Below are 16,571 nucleotides of genomic sequence, written 5' to 3' on the forward strand. Positions count from 1 at the left end.
AAACTCGGAAGGGGAATAACCTTTGAAATGTAAGTAAAGAAATAAATTAAAAAAAAAAGAAAAAAAAAAAGAGGGCCAGAATTCTATTCCTAGCTTATACCTGCCTAGAACTACATACACCTCAGTACATCTGATGTCCTTTGGCTTTTGTAGGAACCTGCCCTCACATGAATGCTTCCACACACAATTACAAACATGCATACATAACTAAAGTAAAACAATTTGGGAGATTGTAACACACACTTAATCTTAACATTATGAAAGCAGAGACGATCAGAGTTCAAGGTCATTCATCCTTAGCTAGTGAGTTCAAAGCCAGCCTGGTTTATATAGTTCTGGAATTTCAAAAAAATAAATAAAGAAGGAAGGCAGGAAGGAAAACCTTTGAGAGAAAGCCAATTCATTTTTAGGTTTGCTTTGTTGTAGGTACCTGTGGTGATATCAAAAACAAAACAAAACTTTTTTTGTTTTTTTGTTTTTTGTTTTTTTTGAGATAAGATCTACAATTGCCCAGGCTGCCTTCGAATTCACAATATTGCCAGTGATGACCTTGAACTCCTGATCTTCCCTCCTCCACCTTCCAAATCCTGGTATTATAGGCATGTACCCTGGTGACCTGCTTTGAGAAACAATTTTAAACATGGTTCTTCTATGTAGTCTGAGATCTAAGACCGAGGGAAACCACAGATCATTTGGCCAACTCTAAGGACAAGCAAGAGTATATACATGCAAATACACACACACATACATACATACATACATACATACATACATACACACACATGTAACCTGCAGAGATTCCGATTCAACTGAGGAACTGAGGTTAGGCTAGTATATATGTAACAATTGTACTATATAATCTATATAATCTTAAATATGACTATGAAGGAACGGACTCACCCTGAATCCCAGGCAAGCATCTGGTCAGGCTAGGATTTAAGTCACCCTTTGTCATGTATACACTAAGTCTACACAGCAGGTAGTGGCTCTTCATTGCTGCACACCTAATTCCCATATATATGCCTGGTGACTTAAAGCACGGCCTGTCTATGCTCAGTCCCGGAGGTGAGGAGTCCACACGGCTGCCTTCTTTGTTCAGGGTCTCATGAGAAGAAAAGATTTGGTTGAGTTCTTACTAGGCATATTAGGGATGTCTCCTTTCAAATGTATCCTTGCTGGCATCCTTTAGCTTCTTTTGTGGTAAAGGGTCAGTTTCCTTGTTAACTGTCATGGAGGAGGTACTCTCATCCCAGGGGCTACAGGCAGCCCTTATCACATGGTCTCCAGCCTCAAGCCCAGAGAGCTTCTTAGGTTTAACGAGTTTCTTCCACAAGCAGCTGGAGGAGCCCATGCTGGCCAGACATTCTGTTGCTGAGACAAATACCAGAAAGAAACAGTTAAGGGGAAGAAGGGTTTATTGTAGTTCATGGCTTCAGTCATGTACTATATATATATATATATATATATATATATATATATATATATATATATATATATAGTGGAACAAGGTCACCAGGAAGTGTAGAGGAGTGACAGGAAGGACCAGGGTTAAGAAATGCCTTTTTATCCCCTTCCCTGTGTGATGCCCTTCTTCCAAAGGCACAACTTCCATAATTTACCACCACCTAATTACCTGTTTAAATTTGGAATCTTTAAATTGTTTAAAGCAGTGATTAGGTCACCGCCCTGGTGATGTCCTGTGATATCCTGTGGAAGTAACCTCACGACTCACTCAGAAGTGCACTTACCCTGTGGGGTCTTTCAATAGACTCAAGCTGAACAGCAAGATTAACCAAACCTGTTTCTCTCTGATCCCGGCGGTGGGTCTCTCCCTTTCTGCCCTTCTCTGTCCTCTGTTCTCTGCTTTCAAGGCTCTGCTCCTCTCTACCTCTACCCCTTATCTGGGAAAAAAAATTCTCCATGACTAATAAATAATGGAACATTTTAGAGTCAGATGTGCTGTTTAGGATAACCTAACCATAAAAGGGAAATCCTATCATATTAATGGTCCTATTGACTATGTGGTTTTCTTTCCTGGGGGTGGTATCTGGAGGGTTGGGAAGGTGGTCATTATTTTAGGATTTTTCCTACTACAACTATGTAGAGAAAGCAAAATGATGATGTTTAAACAAGACTTCTGGGTCTGCAAAACCCTTGCCTGCATCTAGTTGAGCCGTGGCAGCTCTATACTGGATGGGGCAAAAAAAGGAAAGGAAAGGAAAGGAAAGGAAAGGAAAGGAAAGGAAAGGAAAGGAAAATAAAGGAAAGGAAAGGAAAGGGAAGGAAAAGAAAGGAAAGAAAGGACACGACTCTTTCTAGATATAGTGAGGGAGAAAGTTTATTATAGATAAAAGGGAGGCATAGCTAGAAGCAGACATCTGGGAGAATCCCAGAGTGGATATGACTCTGAGCCTTGTGAGGAGAGGGGAGAGGAGTGGGGCATTGGTGGTGGTATGCAAGCCTGGGGAATCTGGTAACAGGCAGGGACAGAGAGATGCTTTGAAAACTTGGAGGCCAGTGTCTACTTTGATATGTGAAATCTATCTCATTTTGTCCCAGGTTTGAGACCTAATATGGACCTGGGATGTACTTTTCCCTCAGTCTCTTGAAAGAGGCGATCTGGAATCACTCCCTACTTACTGTAAGTCCTAAACCAAGGTCATCTGTTCACTTCACTTTACAATAAGCTCATGGTCTCCCTTCTTAGGAATCAACTTATTATGAAAAACTGGATTATTCTTGATAGCTGTAGGGAACTTAAGACACTTTCAAATTAAATGCATGTGAGGAATGTCCAGTTGTGAAATGGAAGACAGGTGGGAGAGAGCCAGTGTGTTAGGGATATCATTAATCCAGAGCTGACTTCCTCCAGTTTGAAAGGTCCTGTAACTACTATTGTGGTGATATGGAAAGTCTACATCATGTGAAGAGTTTGCAAATGGCTAAGTGTGTGTGTGTGTGTGTGTGTGTGTGTGTGTGTGTGTGTGTAACTAGCTTCTGTTAAGCATGTATTTGTAACGACTACGAATTACAATCTCAAAAATTCATGAATCAGACTGTGTCTGTAGCTCAGTGTCAGTGCACCGCCTAGTGTATATGAGGCCCTAGGCAATACTCATTACTTTAAAATACTTTTTGAGTTTAATTTTTTTTTTAAATTAAGTATTTTTAACGGAGTGAAACAAATTGCTGGACAATAAGAGACATCACTTGAGAAGTAATGGGTTGGTTCTAGGTAGTAAATAAGGTCCTAAATAAAGATAAATACATTAGTAAAGGAAACTTTATTACTTTTGTTACATTCTTGGCTAAATTTACTTAACTTAGTAGCACAAAAATGTATTTCCTCATTATAATTACACAGGTTAAAAAACCTTCATAAGCACAGCCGAAATAGCTCAGTTGGGAGAGCGTTAGACTGAAGATCTAAAGGTCCCTGGTTCGATCCCGGGTTTCGGCAGTGGTTTTGTAAGCAGTGCAACCACGTGTATGTAATTGAATTTCCTTTGTGAACTCCACCCGTAGTGGAACTTAACACTTAGGAACTTATTCCTTTCCCTCACTCTATACATCTGTGTCCTTTATGTTACTTCCCCTCTGAGGTCATCATGTGTCTCCGTTTTATTTTTGTATAGTACAGAGTTAGTGTGCCTCGATTTGCATTCAACGGAGCTCAGCTCTCTTCTTGATTACCTCACCCTTCTTTCGGGCTTCCTATATGTTGCCTGCCAGCTAATAACTTTGGAGCTCCGGCTCAGGCTGGTCACAGGGTGTGGCTGAGCTGGGTCCTACAGCCGGATGGTTCAGAAGCCCAGGTCACAGTCTGGCTCCTTTTGGCGCAGAGGCTTTGTCCGTCTGAGCTAACAATAACCAGGACCGGCAGACAGGTCGTGGGTGCAGGCAAGGAAGGAGGCCTTTTCTGGTTTAGAAAAGACACTAGCGTTGTCATTCCAAATGCAGCACTCGCGATTAAATGTGGATTTCAGCGACGTCCCAAATTTTGCGAGGAACATGTAAAGCAGGTATCATTGTTTCCGTAGAATTCGGCTGTAACTCGGTGCCCTGTATTCTAGTTTACCACATTGAAAACCACTATTACACAGCCTCCTGTTCATTCACCTTGTGTCCCAGCAAATATACCCGACTCCAAGAACTCAAGATAAACTGAACTTAAGATGGCCACAGTTCTACTGTACTGTGGTATTAAACAAATATTCTGAAGGCATTGGATTGGATTTTAATACAAAACAATAAACAAACCCAAAACGTGCTAGAGTGATGTGTCAAACAATGAAGCAATGCTCAGTGGAGTAAGCAGAGCCTCCCATGCAGCCTGGTGCCAGGTAGAAACGTGGTCAGAGAAGAGCGAGATCCAAATCGCACAATCTAAGGACACACATTGTGCTAAAACAAACCCCGAAGCTTTCGGCAAACCGACTCTTAAACTTCCCAACCTGTTGGTCTGCCAAGCGGCTATATGATAAGACGCTTTATTCACCAAATCATTCGGTTCTTGGATGGAAAGATGAGTTTTGGTCAGAGACTCTTGAAACTCAAATGATGACCAGAACAAATCAAAATGGCCATCCAATAAACTGACCAGTTCAAACTTTGGATGATGGATGTCACATGAGTCATGAGTAATTTTGTGTCAAGTTGGCTGTGTGATACTGGTTGGTTATTTGGTTAAACACCAGCCTACATGTTAATGTGGAGTGTGTGTGTGTGTGTGTGTGTGTGTGTGTGTGTGTGTGTGTGTCTGTGTGTGCTTTTCAAATATATAACCAGGGTCAGCAAAATGGCTCAGTGGGTAATAATAAATCAGCCAAGCCTGATGATCTGGATTTATTTCCCAGGTTCTACTTGGTGGAAGGAGAAAACTGTCCTCTGACCTTCACAGAGGCACTGTGGTATGTGTGCACCGCCCCCCCCCCCATACATGCATACATAAATGTAACCTAAACAAGTACAAATTATAAATAATATTCAAATCAGCCCACTTCCAGCAAGGCCAATTATTCTCCATATGTCGTTTGCTCCATGCAATCATTTGAAACCCTTAAGAGCAAAGATGACGTTCTAATGAGAAAGGAATTCTAAAAACTTGGGTTCAGGAATCCCTGCGTGTGTGTCTGGTGGACTGGCCTGCCCCTGTATTTGGAATTGGGCCTGCTTCATTACACCCAAGGACTTGCATCTATTTACACCCTCAGCCTGTCCTCCAGGGTTTTCCTTTTTTAAAAAATTTTTTTTGAGGATATCATATATGCACGCAATGAAATATGATCATATCCATCCCCGTTTCCCTCTCTGACTCTACTCATATCCCTCCAACACATCCCCACCCAAGTTTCCACGCCCCCGCGCACCCCAGTGAGTGCAGTGGATTATGTGCATGGGTGTGTAGTGCCATGCACTAGGGCTTGGGAAACTTCCCAGTGACCACCTCTCTAGGGAAGTTTGATTTTCCCTCCTCCAGCCAGTATCCAACGCTGATAATTTCGGTGTGCTGTGGGGCCTGAAGATCACCTACCTGTCCAGCATGAGATTTTAGGCTGGCTTGATTTTGAGCAGGCCTCGCGTAGGTAACCACCGAGGCAGTGAGCTCATGAACTTGATAGCCAGGTCATGTTCAAAGGATAGCATTCGGCAGCAAGGATAGCATTCGGCAGCAAGCCTCATCTTTCAACTCTTACGTTCTTTCTGTCTTCTCTTCTGCAGCGTTCTCTGAGTGTAAGTGGTGGTGGGGTTGATGTAGACGGTCTGTTTAGCTGAGTAGTCTCCTACTCGCAGCCCTGTGGTCAGTTATGCATCTCTCCGGAAACGGCTCTAATCAGGCGTAGGTCTGTCAGTGCCAGCTGCTATCCGGACTGAGGAAATTTGGGACCCTACTGGTTTTGAACTTAAAACTACCACAGCTGTTTGAACTAAACTCTTTTTTTCTCTCCATCTTTATTAAATGGGGTATTTCTTATTAACATTTCAATTGTTATTATCTTTCCTGGTTTCCGGGCCAACATCCCCCTAGCCCCTCCCCCTCCCCTTCTGTATGGGTGTTCCCCTCCCCATCCTCCCCCCATTACCGCCTTCCCCTCAACAATCGCATTCACTGGGGGTTCAGTCTTGGCAGGACCAAGGGCTTCCCCTTCCACTGGTGCTCTTACTAGGTTATTCATTGCTACCTATGCAGTTGGAGCCCAGGATCAGTCCATGTATTGTTTTTGGGTAGTGGCTTAGTCCCTGGAAGCTCTGATTGGTTGGCATTGTTGTTCATATGGGATCTCAAGCCCCTTCAAGCTCTTTCAGTCCTTTCTCTGGTTCCTTCAACGGGGATCCCGTTCTCAGTTCAGTGGTTTGCTGCTGGCATTCGCCTATGTATTTGCTGTATTCTGGCTGTGTCTCTCAGGAGCGATCTACATCCGGTTCCTGTCAGCCTGCACTTCTTTGCTTCATCCATCTTATCTAGTTTGGTGGCTGTATATGTATGGGACGCAGGTGGGGCAGGCTCTGAATGGGCATCCCTTCAGTCGCTTGAACTAAATCCTTTTTTTTTTCTTTTTTCTTTTTTTCGGAGCTGGGGACCGAACCCAGGGCCTTGTGTTGAACTAAATTCTTAAACTATCTCTGTTTCCAAATCTATTTACATCTTTGGTCTAACCGTATTCAGTCAGTTCTCTTTCTCTGAAACAACCTGACAGCTTGCTTCAGCATCTCTTGCTGAATACACAGGTTCAGGGAAAGGTTGGGATCTTTCAATAAAATGGAGTAATTCATACCTAGGGAATGTTGCACGTTTGCCCTGTCCATGTTTCAGCCAGAGGTGGAGGGAGGAAACCCGCGAGAATCACATGTGGCCCAAACAAGAAGGGCATAGAAGACAGCTGAAAGACCTCGCTCAACTAGCAAGGCATAGTTCAGATACCTTCATCCACCCACTCTGCACCATGACGCTTTGCCAGCTGTCACAGGGAGCACCCCAGGGAAGGTGGCACTTCAACTACATTCTCTAGTGTGTAATAGGGAGGAGACCATGTCGCGCCCAAACATGCTGCTTTGGCATAAAGGTATTTTGAGTCACAGGAAATTAAGTAACCAACACAACGGAAAAGTTCTCTACCTTTTCTTCTAATTGAATGCAAGCAGGATATACATTGCCAAATCTCGAAGGACAAAGGTTGAACAACTAAAGATAAGCCCTTATTGGCTTGTAGATTGCACCAGAGGAATCTACTCAGCAGACCTTCCTTAGCTACCTTTATCTACGGTTAATTTCCTATGTATCTACTTTCCCATTATGTGCTCTTCTGGAGACACGAAGTCCTTTCCCTTCATCTTGTCACTCATCCTAAAATATTTTTTATTATTATTATTATTATTATTATTATTATTATTATTATTATTTTATTTTTATTTCTTGGAACTTTGGGCTGTTTCTTGAAAAATCACCTACTCTCTGGGTATTACTCCTGTGTCTCTGTGAATGTACGTGTTAATGCACTTGCTTGTTTTCTCTTGCTTTTTCCTTTTGTTATAATAACGTCATCTGAGAACGCAGCAAAACAGGGATTGTTTTTCCACCTTCCCAGATGTTTGGGAATAAGGAAAGAACAGAAAGGGAGGTCACATTCTATTTGGTAAGAGAAGAGCACCCACCAGCAAAGGCCCAGCGGACTGAACGACTGTAGCAAGATATTCTATAAAAATAAAATGCTGGGTTATCAGAGAGGAGGGGGTAGGTGCATCGAGCCCTCGGCGTTGGAGCTGCGCGTGCGCAAAGCCTCCAGGCGCGGCAGGTAGTCTGGGTGGGGGTGTGGGGGTATGCAGCTCGGACTTCTGGTATGTTAGGTCGTCTCTTTTCGGCTGTTGTGCTACATACTTGTATTTTTTTGAGCTGGGCACCCAGGATAGGTAGGAGGAATAGAAAATTGTTGAAAGAAAGGGCGTCCTGATGGCATAACCCCTGGTTTCAGTTTGGGTTTAGGGAAAGAAATGTGTAGTGTGGCAATTGTTAGCAAATGGCTTCTGCTCAGTTCATGCACTTTTGCAGAACTCGGGGTTCACAGTTAAGGGAACAAACTCCTAAGTGAAAGGCATGTTTGAAGAAGTCTGTATCCAGTTGATAGGCAAACGCACCACTCTGTAATCCACTTTGTTTTCTTTTCACTTTCACGTGATCTCTGCCCAGAAATTATATGAGACGCAAAGAGTCTAGTAATCCTCTAACATTAATAGGTGCTCAGAAAAAGACGTAGGACTCTTCACGTACAGAACTGAGACTGTCGCTCACGAGCCCGGATAGCTCAGTCGGTAGAGCATCAGACTTTTAATCTGAGGGTCCAGGGTTCAAGTCCCTGTTCGGGCGCTGCTGTTTTGTTTTAGAAAGTAATCAGGACAATTAGGTTAAGGTTGCTAGACACGTCTGGTTAAAGAAAAAAAAAAAAAAAAAAAAAAAAAGTTAAAAATCTGGCGAGCACAACACAAGCTCGTTTCTTCTTAAGAAGGAGCTCGAAAGTTCGGGAGACACGCCAGCAACCGCTTTGCCTCGGCCTCGTGCGCTGCTGGCTCTCGGTTTCCCTATACTGTCCCACCCGGTTCTCAGGAAAAGATGCTTCCCTGGGAACTGAAACCCCACACAGAACAGCTTGCTTCTTCACTCCAGGTCCGATTTCTCCTGCTCTGAAATGTGCTCCGGGAGATGCTGAAGTCGAGGTAGAGATGTCTGTTAGTGGGAGAAAGGGGCACGACATAGGGGCGTGCATTCAAGGGGCTGAGACAAATTTAAAAATGTCAGTGCACATCCACGTCAAACCCATACACTCTCATCCATATTCTTGCAGGATTTTAAGAACTTGGCTCGTAAATACAAAAAGTTCGCAAGCCCCGTGGTGAAATAGTTTTCCCCGGGAGAAAACGCCGCTTGTTTAAAACAGATTGAGTTTTCCTTGGTTCAGGCGAGCCACAGAATGAAGCTGGCCCTCCGTATTTGATGGGGATGCGTAGGGAATGAGACAGGCGCCCTCTAGGGGCGACAAAGATGGAGGTGGCGTTTGAGGCCGGGTCTTCTCCCTGCTCACAAGGACGCTTCACGTAGGGTCCGTAACGATCCCACAGTGACCTCCTCTTCCTCACTAACAGCAGCTTCCTCAGAGGTAAAGGAATAACTATCTTGGCTTCCTGTGATGACCAAACGAGACCAGAATTCTCTCACATTCTTAGTAAAGTCCACAGGAAAGCAGGTGTGTGTGGTAATTATTAAGAGATTTTACTCTAGTGATGAAATCAAGTCTCAAATCAAATCAAAACAAAAATATATGCGGAAACAGGCAAGGAGCCGTTTCAAAGAAACACATACACTCAAAATCACAGGCCTAAGGCCCCGCGACTTGGTTGGTTGGTATTTGTTAAAGGAACAGCTCTGGTCACTCAGCCAAAGAAAAGGGGACAGGAGGGTGAGATTGGGCTCTTCGAAAATCACCATCATCTGGATTCTGGGCGAAGGGACATTTATTGTCTTCAGTTCTGTAGCCACCGAGGCGCCCACTAAATTGTAAAAGATAGTTAGTTCTACATCCATGGTCACACAGATAGCCCTGGTTAAAGTCAGTAGGTTTCAAAACCCGCAACCAAACCGAAACACAGAACAACAAATTCAGAATACGTGAATGTGGGACAGAGGTTAGTGGGATGGGAGGGAGACTAGAGAGGCTAAGGGGGTTCAAACAATCAGAATGCAGCTCACATATATGTGAAATTCAAACATATCTAACAAAAAAGTTCTACAAAGTCATTATTATCGCTCTTCGCGGGCCGGTGCAGAGCACTGCTTCCACTTTACCCTCCTGCTGCGTCCTTTCAGTTATAGTTTGCCTGCTGAAAGGCGACAGACCGACCAAACATTGAAGTCTGTCCCGACCCTGACCTTTCAGGCTTCGGGCAGATCTGGGTGATTGAGGGCAAATTACGTCGACCTTCCAGCAGATGTGAGGGATGAATGGGACGGGGGACCCTAGATAAGAGTAGAGAAAGCGTAGAAACGAAAGGAAGGTAACTGGGGACGCGGCAGGAAACATCTTGACACGACAGGAATTAATTTTGTTACTGCTCTTCAAATTGCAGAACTAAAGGCAATACACTTCTAAAAGTGAAATTAAAAATTCAAAAATTGAAAGTGAGGTGACCTGAACTTATTTATTTTTTTTACCTTAAATTTCCTTTGAAGCGGGGAGAAAGGACCACCATCTTCGCTGAAGTAGCTCAGTTGGGAGAGCGTTAGACTGAAGATCTAAAGGTCCCTGGTTCGATCCCGGGTTTCAGCAAGTCTCTGTTTTGTGGGTATTTCTGTCTCTTGGAATTTGACATTCCTTTCCCAACTCCAGTACAATAGCCATCCTTGCGAAGACACAAAGATCCTCTTTGGAAATGTGAGGCAAAACACAAGCAAAGGATTTTGCTGCTTTTGCTTCTTTTTAGTTACCATATATATATATATATATATATATATAGTTACCAGATATATTACTAGCTGTGATATATGGCTCAAAATCTTATATGGTGAAAGCTGACTTCGACAGAGTATTGGCCCCGGGAAAGTGGGAGCAGTCAAGGTGTATCTCCCGTCCTCATATTGTTCCAATGGCAAACGAAAAATCGTTTGCATGAAAGTTCACCACGGCGAACCAATGAGCTTATTAAGGTTGTTTAGGACGGACGAGGAGCATGGGTGACCCCCAAAGCAGCCGCATTGTTTGAAACCCAGCCTGGTTCCTAAATGGCCCTGCTTCCTCAATGGCCCTGTTCCTCTAGTCTCCTTCAGCTGTATACTCCAGCTTCTCTCTGAGGACATGCACAGAGTTGTATATGAACGATCGGGTAGGGTGATTGGAAATTCAAAGATACCTTGACCCTCTCCGGCCCCGTGTTTTAGGAGAACATCAACAGTCAACAAGCCCAGATGTGATGAGGTACAGTTGAACTCACGAAGATGGTGGCAGCTTATCTCGGAAGATATGCCCATACGACACATGCCTGCTGCACCAGCTGGCGTCTTGGGTCTTTCTCCAATCGCCACCCTATACTGTCCCTTTGCTAAGCCTGAAAGTTTCAATGGCGGGCTTGTAGATAGTCCCGTAAATGTCTACACAGCCAAGTCGGGGCCCATCAGAGGCGCACAGGGAATCTGGTCGTGCTCCTAGCTGGAGACTAAACATTCTGTGTCTTCATTTGAAATACAGTTTTAGTAACCTGGTTTCCAAGCCTCGCCTTTAATAAGCGGCATCAGAACCCATTCTTTGTGATGGCAGGTGTGTCGTGATTTTTGGTTGTATAAATATCGATGTTTTGAATACAAAAATCGCACACAGCAACATGTAACAAAGACTTTGCAAGCAAAGTGCAGCCTTATGAGGTGTGTTCTCATTTTTGTAAACTCTTTTCCACGTAAGGGTAAGGCAAACACCTGGGTCTTACTGAAGATAGTCTTTCATTTGTTCGGTCCTGCCGATTTATAGGAACCTAAAACAACTTCCGCCCGAACAGGGACTTGAACCCTGGACCCTCAGATTAAAAGTCTGATGCTCTACCGACTGAGCTATCCGGGCTCTTGAGGAGTGTTTTCTTCCTAGTCTATCCACAGTTAAAAGTAGGCCTAGAGTCTTAAATTCTTTCCAAGTACTTGAAAACCTTTAGTCTTTTGCTAAAAAATCGTGATAAGTAGGCTTGTGAGGAAATCAAGTATGTTTTTCTCCCTCTCTCTCATCACATGTAGCCTATAAGGACTAAAATTATTGGAGGTTCCTATTTTGTGTATTTCACGAGAGGAACCTATATTTTGGACCCCTGTCAGGCCTCCCGAGCTGGTGGAGATATTTCTGATTACAGGTTTGGTTTTTTTGTTTGTTTGTTTGCTTCGTTGTTGTTGTTGTTTTGTTTGTTTTGTTTTTTTCGTTCTAGAGCGCCTTGTGGATGCATCGTTTGGGTTTAGGTTTGCATCCGACATTTCTTGAGCGTACGCTGAGTTCCAGGATCTCGGCAAGTTCGTGAGGCTGCCAAGACCCAGGCTTGGTCCTGTGTAGGGTAGAACCGACCTCATTCCTAAGCCCCCAGTAGCTCTCTGAGGGACATTTGCTCCTATTGGATAACCACAAACGAGTTAGGTACTTCTTACAAGGAATTTATGGGACCCTAAACATCTGTTGTCGAGTCGAAGTTCCATTGAGCATGCTAACACCATGACTCCTGGAGAGGGGCTACCTGGCAAGGCGGTCAGCCTCAGGGGATTACGAGCCTCGGGAGTGTTGCCCTGCGAACCTCTGGACAAACCTCCACCTCCTGCTGGAGAGCTTGATTCACAAAGGACGAGGAGTCAGCGCTGGGAGAAGCAGAGCAGGGCTGTCTCTAGCGCCGACCAGTGTTAGGCTCCAGAGCACAGAGGTCATATGGCTCTTTCGGTGTCATCAAGGGTTACGCGTGTGGCACACCCCTGTTACCCGTAGAGATGTAACCTGAGCTGCGTTCCATTTAGCCGCTCCCCATCCCACTTTGAATGCCCCGTGGTTTGTCCAAGTCTGGTTTGATCCCAACAGATGGTCCGCAGACAAATACATCCTGAGTCTGTCTTCCGTCCCAGCATGGTTCTGCTCAGAGGACAGTAACTACTGTTCTAATAGTGTGACTAACTGAGGGGCTGTCCTTGAACGAAGGTAGGGAGGAGAGACTTCAGTGGAGAAGCGGCAATATTGGCCCCCGAAAGTAAATGTCCAGATGATTGAGCCTCCTTATTTATTTTTCTGCTGTTTCTCTGTCACACCTTGTAGTTGAAGACCTTGCTTTTTATTTTTTCCTTCTTAAATATTTTACTTATAAATTTTAATTTTTAAATTCTCCGCATCCCAGTATTCTAGCTATCAGAAAGATACTCGGTATATGGCTGGGTCTGGAGCGGTAAGCTGTTGTGCAATATTTCTTTACCTCTTGTCTTCATCTCTTTGCCTCGGTCCCAACGTCATAGGTACTGGAGGGGAGAAAAGGAAAAAGCAGATTTACCAGAAGTGGGGTTCGAACCCACGCGGATATAAATCCATTGGATCTTAAGTCCAACGCCTTAACCACTCGGCCATTCTGGTACTTGAAGGGACTAGATTTTATTTATCAGCAACTGGAGCAATACTGAGAGATTCAAAAGTTTCCAAAGAACCGTAAAATTCATTTTTTACTCATATAAGATAAAAGAATGAAGAAATAAAGCAACAGGGGAGGAAGATTAGTAACCCTGGTCACGCCTAGATCGTTACTTCATTTCCGCATACAATAGCAATGTGATTGACGCTGGAAAGTGATTGAGAAAACACGCCGGTGGTAGCAGCAAGATCCCTGATATTTCCAAGGGGACGGGCACAGGAAACGACAGCGATAACTTCTCTTTTTCATTCTAATGGGTACGCCTAGGAGGGCGTTTTAATAGCCATGGACTTTGGCTCACTTTTTGTTTTTCCTCACTTTGGTATTTCGTTCCTCTGTTACAACTCTCTTATTAAAATAAAAGCGACTCTGGTGGGACTCGAACCCACAACCTTTGAATGCCTTCATTTATCTAGAAGTCCAATGCGCTATCCATTGCGCCACAGAGCCAGGTGTGTTTTTCTTCCCGAACTGTCTACATCAGATCAGGAGCGTCGATTCGAGGGGTGGAGTTCTCTTCCTCCATTAACAGTGGAGAGTGCAGCAGTGAGCGAGCAGAGCGGCGGCGCTAGAAAACCCCAGATCCTGCTGGAAGTTCCCCGCTCAGGGAACAAAAACATGTTGGTCCCAAGTTCCGCTGTCACCATAGCCCCACATGTAGTTAGTTGATCTGGCACCCGCTGCACCCGCCCGGTTCCATAGTGTAGCGGTTATCACGTCTGCTTTACACGCAGAAGGTCCTGGGTTCGAGCCCCAGTGGAACCACGTGGTGTGCTAGTTACTTTTTCTCAGGTACTTATTTCTTCAGCCAGCCTGGGTTTTTGAATTTTGCTTATAAACGCATCTTAATGGTACTTTGGAGCCTCTTTTTGAAACCACCGTCACCCGTTTTTTTTGTCCGGTGTTGAAAAATATGGGTTTATTTTGAAACATTTTCTTTAAGAAAAGATTACAAATTTTTAGTCGTTATCAGGTTCTTTTTATCAAAACATTCTGTTTTCATTACCCAATCTGAGAGCCACAGTGCAGCACGTGGTTCCATAGTGTAGCGGTTATCACGTCTGCTTTACACGCAGAAGGTCCTGGGTTCGAGCCCCAGTGGAACCATTGGAATTTTTTCTTTGTTATTAAGGCTATTTCAGTTTAATTTTTTTTCTTCCCGAGAATCTGGGTTTTGTGCGCCAGCTGTTGGGTTCGGTTATCTATGGCCGGTCCGCTGGCGTTCTTGGTAGGTTTCCTCCAGCACCCGGAGCCGGTGAGACTGCCCCCTCGTGGCTTCTTCTGGGACGTGCTGGTGAGGGGATTGCGTCTCCTGGAGCCTCTGTGCCTGCGTGGCTTTCAAATAGTAGGCTTTAGGTGTCTGACTCGTCTTGGGCCACTTTTAAAGGTTGCTTCCATTGCGAGATGGAGCACGCCTACAACCGCTGCTTTTAAATAATAAAAACGTTGCTACTAAAAGTGCTGATTAATTACATGCCTACTGGCTTCATATTGATCTTAGTAATATAAAAGTACGTATTGAGATATTAATGTCAGGCACAAGGGAAGCGATTAAAAATCCTTTCATTTTTAATTGTCAGAAGTTTCTCTTGTGACTCCTAGAAGTACCCTATTACTGTTCTGCACAAGTGCATCTCCTTACGGTGCACTTGGTAGCAGAAATTTCACTTGGACCGAGGATTTAAACATTAGAAATGCTTTGTTACGTGGCCATCGGGAACAAACGGCACAATTTTTAGAGCGTAATTTCAAAAATAAGAGCAGAAAAAAAAATTAAAAGCATGTAAATGATAACTAAAAGGATAGCAAATTTAACGGTGTAAAAACATTCAATTTCCGTATTGGCACAGACTGTCAGAAGTATATTGCAAAGACAAAGGTAAGGGTGGGAAACGTGTTTGTTTGCAAAGCCTGTCCTAACCCGGGACTGGGGTTGGGGTGGGGAGGGTCTCAGTGGTGCAGTCCAGGCAGGCGGTCTCCAACTTTGGTAAAACTGCTGTGATCGCAGTGACCTTTACGTGCAGAAGGCGTCGTCGTCATTTGTTCTTCCTGCTCCAGTTTTAGAGATGGTTCCTGCACCCTGGGGTGTGGGGGGTCGATAGGTAAAGATAACTCGTGGACATTTATTTCAGCACTTGGCTGGTCAACTTCTTTTGGCCCGGGGACAGAGTCCCTAAGCAGAGTCTGGAGTGACTCTTGGGGGAGTTGCCTTTCTGTTGTGTCCCTGTTTTCCTCTCTGTAAAGGTGGGGATAGCCCCTTGTATGATTCTCAAGAGGGTTTGATGAACTGACGCTCTCCACAGAGTCAGCGCAGACGTAATATCGTTGTTATTGTTTTGGCAGGCACACTGCACAGTTTGAGATCAACACTGGGTCTTTTACCCTTGTAGACTTTGTTGTTGTTGTTGTTGTTGTTGTTTGTTAATCTGCTAGCTGCCAAATATGTCAGTATTGGTGTGGTGGTCTGACTTTTTTGGTTTTTCTTTCTTCTGTATACTTACATCGTTTTTTTTTTTTTTTTTCCTTTTCGTGAATTTTCTTTTCCTTTTTCTTTTTGCCAATACAGGGTAGCTAGCTCTCTGTAGAACCCTGACTGTCCTGGAACATAACTGTGTAGAATAGGCTGGCCTCAGACTCAAAAATCCTCTTGTCTTTGCCTCCTCGGCTGGGATTAAGGGCGTTCACCAGCACGTCCCCTTTTTGTGAAATTTGATTTAAACTATAACATTACCTCTGTCCTTCCCTTGTCATCCTCCAGCCCCTCTCATGTCTCTATCCTCCTCACTTGTTCAGGAATTGATGGCCTCTTTTTTTTTTTTGCAATTTTTATTCTCTCTCTCTCTCTCTCTCTCTCTCCCTCTCCCTCTCCTTTTCCCTCTCCCTCTTTGTCTCTCCATCTCTCTCTGTCTCTCTTTCACACACACACACACACACACACACACACACACACACACACACAAGATATATTTGCACATAATGCATAAATATAATGCTGAGTGTGTTTACTGTTGTTTACATGTATATCATTTCGGGGGTGACCACTTTGTGCTGGATAAGCAAATACAGGGAGACACTTTCTCTCTTTCTCAGTAGTCATTAGTTGCTTATAGTTTTCTGTTTAGGGCTAGAACCCCAATAGCTTTTCCCTACCAGGACTAGTGAGATCTTGGATTTTAGAGGGGAATCTAATGCTACCATTTTACTAGCCCAGCACGATTCCTAACCAACTCTAAACACCTGTCCTTGTAACTGCAGAGTTCTCACCCTTGTCAAAGATGCTTCTCTTTGCAGCAGATGGAGACGCTTACAGAAAACCACAACCGGTCAAATACAGTGATTAACTACAGGGACCCCAGGGCCAGTGGATGCATCTCCCACACAGCTCTTGCACCTGA

General features: G+C 44.1%; 8 non-coding genes across 8 annotated transcripts; 5 read left to right on the forward strand and 3 right to left on the reverse strand.

Annotated features, from left to right (window-relative positions):
• Window positions 1–3,387: 3,387 nt before the first annotated feature.
• Window positions 3,388–3,460, forward strand: Trnaf-gaa1 (transfer RNA phenylalanine (anticodon GAA) 1). The gene has a single exon. It is a non-coding gene; the product is annotated as a tRNA-Phe (tRNA).
• A 4,829-nt stretch (window positions 3,461–8,289) lies between these two features.
• Window positions 8,290–8,362, forward strand: Trnak-uuu1 (transfer RNA lysine (anticodon UUU) 1). Its single transcript has one exon. It is a non-coding gene; the product is annotated as a tRNA-Lys (tRNA).
• A 1,881-nt stretch (window positions 8,363–10,243) lies between these two features.
• On the forward strand, window positions 10,244–10,316 carry Trnaf-gaa2 (transfer RNA phenylalanine (anticodon GAA) 2). Its single transcript has one exon. It is a non-coding gene; the product is annotated as a tRNA-Phe (tRNA).
• A 1,208-nt stretch (window positions 10,317–11,524) lies between these two features.
• Window positions 11,525–11,597, reverse strand: Trnak-uuu2 (transfer RNA lysine (anticodon UUU) 2). Its single transcript has one exon. It is a non-coding gene; the product is annotated as a tRNA-Lys (tRNA).
• A 1,441-nt stretch (window positions 11,598–13,038) lies between these two features.
• Trnal-uaa2 (transfer RNA leucine (anticodon UAA) 2) lies at window positions 13,039–13,121 on the reverse strand. Its single transcript has one exon. It is a non-coding gene; the product is annotated as a tRNA-Leu (tRNA).
• A 419-nt stretch (window positions 13,122–13,540) lies between these two features.
• On the reverse strand, window positions 13,541–13,626 carry Trnar-ucu1 (transfer RNA arginine (anticodon UCU) 1). Its single transcript is given in 2 exon segments — window positions 13,541–13,576; window positions 13,590–13,626. It is a non-coding gene; the product is annotated as a tRNA-Arg (tRNA).
• A 242-nt stretch (window positions 13,627–13,868) lies between these two features.
• On the forward strand, window positions 13,869–13,941 carry Trnav-uac1 (transfer RNA valine (anticodon UAC) 1). Its single transcript has one exon. It is a non-coding gene; the product is annotated as a tRNA-Val (tRNA).
• Window positions 13,942–14,210: 269 nt separating this feature from the next.
• Trnav-uac2 (transfer RNA valine (anticodon UAC) 2) lies at window positions 14,211–14,283 on the forward strand. The gene has a single exon. It is a non-coding gene; the product is annotated as a tRNA-Val (tRNA).
• Window positions 14,284–16,571: the final 2,288 nt, after the last annotated feature.

The sequence above is a fragment of the Rattus norvegicus genome, chromosome 1, assembly GCF_021556685.1.
Source record: "Rattus norvegicus strain SHRSP/BbbUtx chromosome 1, alternate assembly SHRSP_T2T, whole genome shotgun sequence".
In the NCBI taxonomy this organism is placed as follows: domain Eukaryota; kingdom Metazoa; phylum Chordata; class Mammalia; order Rodentia; family Muridae; genus Rattus; species Rattus norvegicus.